The 6,781-nt window shown below is 46.9% G+C and overlaps 1 long non-coding RNA gene across 5 annotated transcripts in view; it reads right to left on the bottom strand.

Annotated features, from left to right (window-relative positions):
• Positions 1–6,781, bottom strand: part of LOC106838592 (uncharacterized) — a 34,518-nt gene that overhangs the window by 4,776 nt on the left and 22,961 nt on the right. For 4 of the 5 annotated variants that reach the window (XR_011503898.1, XR_011503896.1, XR_006529395.2 and 1 more), the window contains exons 4-5: positions 1,654–6,434; positions 392–549 (exon numbers count right to left, since the gene is read on the bottom strand). This is a non-coding gene — a long non-coding RNA (uncharacterized lncRNA). The remainder of the gene's footprint in view (positions 1–391; positions 550–1,653; positions 6,435–6,781) is intronic. The other variant, XR_011503897.1, reaches the window with a different exon arrangement.

Below are 6,781 nucleotides of genomic sequence, written 5' to 3'. Positions count from 1 at the left end.
TCATTCTCTCCCCCTCCTCTCCCATTTCACAGCTTCTTTTAAGACAGTTATCATTTATTGAATGCTTAGTATGTGCCGGGACTTATAGACACTACCCCTCACCTAGCACAGGGCTGGGAATACTGTGGATAACTCAATGCATGATGATGGAATAAATGAGTGATCTCATTCAGTGCTCCCAGCAACCCTGAGAAGTAGGTATCAGTGTCTCAATCACAGGAAACATATTCTTGTCATAATTGTGCAGCATCTGAGCCTGCCACCTGATTGTGGGGAATCTGCCCTGATGTGAGGGTCCCACTCTAGACCCCGAGAAGGCAAAAAGCTCCCCTTGACCTCCAGCAGCAGGAGCACAGACAGAGGAGCTGAGTGCAGCCAGTCAGATCCTCACCTGAGACTTCTAAATCCAGACTGAACAACATAATCGGAACTCCTTCTGGTGGAGTTGGTGGCTATGGCATCCAGTGTCCTGTGGCATTGGTGGCACTGGGGCCAGCAGTGACCACAGTGCCAGCGGAGGGCCCAGTGTCCAGCTAGCCGCAATCCATGCTGAAAAAAGGAAAGATATATAAATGGCATTAAATGATAGGTTAGTTTTGCGAGAGACTTTCTGCATCTTTCCAGCCTGTGCCTTTTCCAACCTTGCCTTTCCTGCTGTAGTTTGCGGGTTTCCTTGACACTCAGTCTCCTTCAAACTCTCCCAAGGGGTTCCTCTCCCAGGATGCTTGCCTTCTATCTCCTCAGCAGAGGTTTAGGCAGCTCGTGTTACCTCTGAGAAGAGGCAGCAACATCTCTCCTGCTTTTCTTCCTACCGTCCTCCTTCTGCCCATTTTACGCCCAAACGGTGTCATCAATCCAGAGCAGTTGGTAGTCTTCTTTTGGAAATGAAAACCCCAGAGTGAGTCTCGCTCTCGTGCATGCATGTGCTGGGGTTGAGGGCTGATTTATAAATCTTGCTTAAGGGAAAAAAGCCTTTGAGCAAGCTGGCAAAGGCTGGCTTTCATTTATTTCTTTTTCATTCCCTTCTGGAACTCCTCTTCTGCTCCAGACCTGTGGTGGACCCCATGGGGGATACTAAGGAACAAACGCGTGTACGAAATAAGGAAAAGAATGCGGGGCTCAGAACTAGGAGACCCGGGTGCGAAGTCTGACTTGGTCACTCACCATCTGCAGGACCTTGGGTAGGTCACCTAAGCTTTCTGAGCTGTGGTTTCCTTATCTGTAACATGGGCTCATCAAAGCACAGATTCTCTGGATCGTTGGGAAGCTGAAGGAAGAATGCATCTAAACATCCATCAAAATCGCTGGTTCATAGCAGACCTCCCATAAATGTGTGTTGCTGTCAACTGGAAGTCCTCCAGATCATGGAGGCCAAAAGGAAGATGTCCCAAACCTCTAGCCACCCTAAGTGTCGGGGAGGGCACGTGAGAGTTAGTGTTGCTGGCAACGTGTGCAAAGCTACTTGCGATTGTGTTATATGTTGATTTATATCAGTCAAATATCTTTTTATATTTCCTGGCAAGAATACTTGTAAACCAGAGTGGGCGGGGACCCTGAACAACCAGGGTACTCGGCATATAAGAGAGGGTGACTAGAAGGAAGCGGGTGCCAGAGGAGAAGGTGCTAAAATGGAGAGCTGAAAACAAGCTTTACCTCCAACTCAGTGTTGTCTAAATAGTCCCTGAGTCCAGGTTCCTGCGGCCCCGAGGCGGAGGTGCAAACACGCTGGAGAGAGTGGAGGAAGCACAGGCACTGGTGTCAGGAGACCCGAGTTCCCCTCTTGTCTCTGACACTCACGAGGTGAGTGAACTGGGAGGGCCGCGTAAGCTCCCTGAGCCTCAGTTTCCTGTGCTGTGGTGCAGGGGAAAACACTGCACCCGCCTCACAACGGTGTAAACAATGAACAGGTGATCAGTTTTTTAACAGTTCATTGAGATACAATTCACATACCGTAAAATTCACCCTCTAAAAGTACACCCTGCTATTGTTTTCCATATACTCACAGAGTTGTCCGACCTCCACCACTATCTCATATTAGGACATTTTTATTGCCCCCAACAGAACCCGTACCTGTTACCAGTCGCTCCCCATTCTCCCTCCCGAGAGATTTATTTTTAAACTGTTAAGTGCTGTTCCCATTTGGATTAGTACCAAACAGCTGATTAGTAGTAACAGTGGATCATTGCTGCACACTAGTCTACTTCTAAGTAAAATCACAGTTATTTATCAGATTTATAAAAATTGGCTTGAGAACTGTGTCTGGAGTAAGCTCAGCAGGGGAATTTTAAAGATCAAGAGGCTTAAAGAACACAGTTTATTTGTCTCTCATAGAAGAGCCCCGGCAGCTCACTGCTCCATCTTCCCTAGCACATGGCCTTCTTTCTCAGGATCCAAACGTCAGCCAGAGCTCCAGCCATCATATCTTTGTTCCAGATAGCAGGATGCAGGAAGTGGTGAACATTGCGTGCCACAGGCCTTTAAGAAAGGTCTCAGAAATGCTGCCACACAACATTTCTACTAACCTCTCATTGACCAGAATAGTTACATGGTCACACCTAGCTGCAAGGAAGGCTGGGAAAGTCAGTCTTATTAAAAACAGCCAGTTAAAAATTGCTATTTGAATTATTATGAAACAGGAGGAAACATTATTAGTGTAAATGTCAGTGAGCAAATGCTATGATAATCCTGCATAACAAACCACAGAAAGTTAGGCAGAGACACACGATGCCTCCTGAGGCCTCTTGATTCACTCCTGCCCACACCCCACTGACTAAACAAGCCACATGGCCGTGCCAGCACCAGTGGCAGGAGGTCTCCTCCACTCACGCTAATGGGGAGCCTGCAGAGTCACATGGCAAAGGGCGTGAGTGTAAAATTCTAAGACAGGAAGCGTCTGAGGAATGGTGACAACGATTCATCCTACGAGAGAGGACAACTAACACTGCCAGGAAATGCAGCGTCAGTGGTTTTGGTCCCCCGAGACGTGCCAGCAGCCTGCCGATGCTCCTGTTCCACGGCGGCAGGCCCCCGCTCTAGCTTCCACTTCTGATGGCCCCACTTTCCAGGTGGGGAGGCTGTGCCAGTCCAGCCTCTCGCATGAGCTTTCTAGGCCATAATTCCTAGTTCCTGGCCTCACCAGCCACCCGGTAGCCATTTCCTCTGAGGTCTTGCCAAGGGAAGCAGCATTTCCAAGGGGTTCTGGGGTCCTCCACATAACTGTGGTCAGACCCCTTTGCTCCAGTTCCCCACAGGTCCAGCCAGGGTCAGACCCCTTGCCCCTGTTTAGTCTGCCAAACACAAAAGCTTTCTCATGCTGCTTTCTTGTGCAATACGGCTTGATGATACATCTAACAGAGGGTGAAGGCCCAGACAGCCAGGCCCTAGAGTCACAGAATAGCCTGTTTATCTTTCCTGGATAAAACGGAGTCTACAGCAGTGAAAATTCGGGACTCAGATTAGCTTTTCAAAGGGTGACCTTTCCACAGTTTACTTTCTCAATAAACACCCTGCTAAACTGTAATTGCTTGAGCTTAAGGCAAAATTCCGAAAGGTGTGGTCAACCTTTTGGCGTAAATAACCTTTTGCGCTTTTCAGTATTGTTGCCCCGCTTAGTCTGCTTCCTTGTTGCCCCGCTTAGTCTGCTTCCGTTACTAATGTGAATGAGCATTTTCTTGGGTACAGACCAAAGTTAGCACCAATTATAAAAACGACTCAGGAGTTGGTTAATTCAGGAATTGGTTAAAACAGTTTTTTGCAATAAAAGCTGTCAACCCTCTGTTACCACCTTCTCCCTGTGGAGGTTGTTTTGGTGTGGGCTTTGCACGCTGACTTCTGAACATCCTTTCAGGAAGGTGACACAAAAAACAAGCCACAAGTTTCTTATAAAGTTAGACATACACCTATCTTACGACCCAGGAATTCTACTCCTAGGTGTTTTTACCCTAGACATATGTAGTTTCTACCTACCTCACACGAAGACTGGTACATAAACGTTCAAAGCAGCTTTATCCTTAACTGCTACAAACTGGAAAAACCCAAATGTCCCTCAACAGATGAATGGATAAACAAACTGTGGAATATACATACAATGGAAAACTCTTCAGCAATAGAAAGGAAGGGACCACCCATATACACAACAACATGGATGAATCTCACAAATATTATGCTCAGTGAAGGAAACCAGACACAAAAGGCTATATCCTGTATGACTCCATTTATATGACACGGTCCTAGTTTGGGCTGCTCTAACAGAATACCATAGACTGGAGGATTTATAAACAACAGGAATTTCGTTCTTATATTTCTGGAGGCTGGGAAGTCCAAGATCAAGGAGACAGCAGATTCAGTGTCTGTTGAGGTCCCGCTTCCTGGTTCATAAATGGCCATCTTCTCACTGCGGCCTCACTTGGCAGAAGGGGTAAGGGCTCTCTCTGGGATCCCTCTTAGAAGAGCACTAACCCCATTCATGAGGGCTCCACCCTCATGGCCTAATCACCTCCCAAAGGCCCTACCTCCTAACACCATTACACTGGAGGGTTAAGGTTTCAACATATGAATTTCGAAGGGATACAAACATTCAGTCCATAACAGACACTCTAGAAAAGTCAAAAACAATCTATGATGATCGAAGTCAGAACAGTTGGGATTGACTGAAAAAGGGCAAAAGGGAACTTTTTAGGTGATGGAAATGTTTTGTCTTGATTGGGATGGTGGTTACACTCGTGTAAATTTGTCAAAATTCATCAAACTCTGTAGGTTAGAGCTGAGCATTTCTCTCTATAGAAATTATACCTCAATAAAAAATATCGTTTAAAAATCAGGCTATTTCCTCAAATGTTCCAAGGTCAAACTTAGGATATCCATGTCCCAAATGTTAATGGAGACACTGGTGACCTTCAAGCTGGAGAGGCAATTTGCACCATGTGGTCAACAGCCAACTGGCAACATTTTCATTTTGTGTCATTAGTTAATCATTTATGAAAGGATTTTCTGAAAGTGGAGTATGAGGCCCATCCAATTCAGCCCTTAAAGTAATTTTGCAAGTGGATCTCAGTTTCTGCTCAGTAAACTCAAAATGTCGTTGTGGGCAGCTTTTATGTCAAGTCCCATTAAGCTCCCTTGCAAGGAGCAGGGCTTGTCCAAACCCTCAGACCTGGTGTCTGAAGAGCCTGTGACATATTGGTCAGACAGAGCACTTCTCCAGACCCAGGTGAAACACGAGATTCTGAAGGCACCACAGAGATAGAGGAGACCACAGATCCTGTTAGCTGGGGTGGTGGAAAGAGCTCTGCACAGGAAGCCAGGAAGTCTGCAGTGAGACCACCATTCCAATGACCTGCACTGACCAGTAAATCCATCTGGGGCTCTGCCGACACTCAACCAGAGAGCAACAGGGCTGTGACTTAGGGCAAGGCGTTCATTGTCTCTCCTCCAATCCATCCAGAGCCTCAGGGCTCCTAGAACAGGATATTCATTACGACACTCCCTTGACCAAAATCCTTTATAATCTCCCTGCTGCTGTCCCTGCCAGGAAGGACAAAAATGCCTTGCTTTGTTTGATGTGGCCTGGGACTGACTCAGGCCATGAATTTTCCTCCACATGCTCAACTGAGCCAGCTCTTTTGGCACAGAGCTATACTGAAAAAAAATTGTACAAACTAAAAGCTGTGCATAAACTGCAAAGGAAGCCGGAGAGCCCTTTCTCTCCTTTCTGTCAAATTTTCTTTGGAATATACTTCTCTTCCTACCCTGCAGAGGCGAGGAGCCTTCCCAACCAAGAGGGACCATTGCTAGGTGCTATCAGTTGCTCGGTGGCCCAGTCAGTCTCCTGTTCACTCGGCCCCCTGGGATGAACATGTCCAATGCACTTCAAGGGCTTGGCTAAGAGAGAGTCGCCTCCATTCTTTTCTCTCCTGGTCACCATCTTCTCAGTCTCATGCAGAATGTTTGCCTCAGCACCTTCATAACACACGCACACACAGAGGCAAATACACACACAACCACACCTACACACCACAGCCATGGCACACAGGGCAGAAACATACACACACCACCCTCCACACTTATACTACTCCCAGCACACACACAGACCACACCTAAATGTACATATACACATACAGTGCATATCTGGACACCAAATACACACACACCTATGCACACACATACGCTCAACTATTGTTCTGGGCAGGAACTGAGTCAGTATCTGCTTCTGTCTTCCCACAGCCTCCAGAGACTCTCAAACCCCAAGTCACAGGGAAACCTTGCCAGAGGCTGACTGTCAGTCTCCCCATCTCGACCATGTGTGATTTGCTGATATCCACCAACGATGTTATTTTAGGTAACCAGCAGACAGGCTGTCTTTCCAATCATTCAGCCCACTCCAGTTCTGCATAATCCTGCCACGACTGCGGTCGCTGGTCACTTCAGGGAAGTCACTGGTGGAAGAAACAATGCACACAGCTAGAATACACCAACGTGGCATTATTAGTTGTTTACATATTGAAATATTTCTGTCCCAGTTGGCAAACACCTGCTGTCCTGGGTTCCCTAAGGCCACACTCCTTGCGACTCTGTCTCTTATCCTGGGCCACCCCAGGATTCAGCAACTAAAGAGTTAATGCTTTGCATATCAAGGGAGCCCCAGACTCTGGTCCTAGGTTGTAATCAGTTGAGGTCCAGGATGTTTGAATCATTTTATTTTAAACCATCATTCCTGGCCTCAGGGAATGGCTGAAAGGTAGCCTTGTCTACTTTGAGGTCTTTTATGATTGTTAAACATATT

Source organism: Equus asinus, chromosome 6 (genome assembly GCF_041296235.1).
Source record: "Equus asinus isolate D_3611 breed Donkey chromosome 6, EquAss-T2T_v2, whole genome shotgun sequence".
NCBI classification, from domain to species: domain Eukaryota; kingdom Metazoa; phylum Chordata; class Mammalia; order Perissodactyla; family Equidae; genus Equus; species Equus asinus.
Note: the sequence above shows the minus strand (reverse complement) of the source record. Positions and strands in the feature narration are given on the sequence as shown.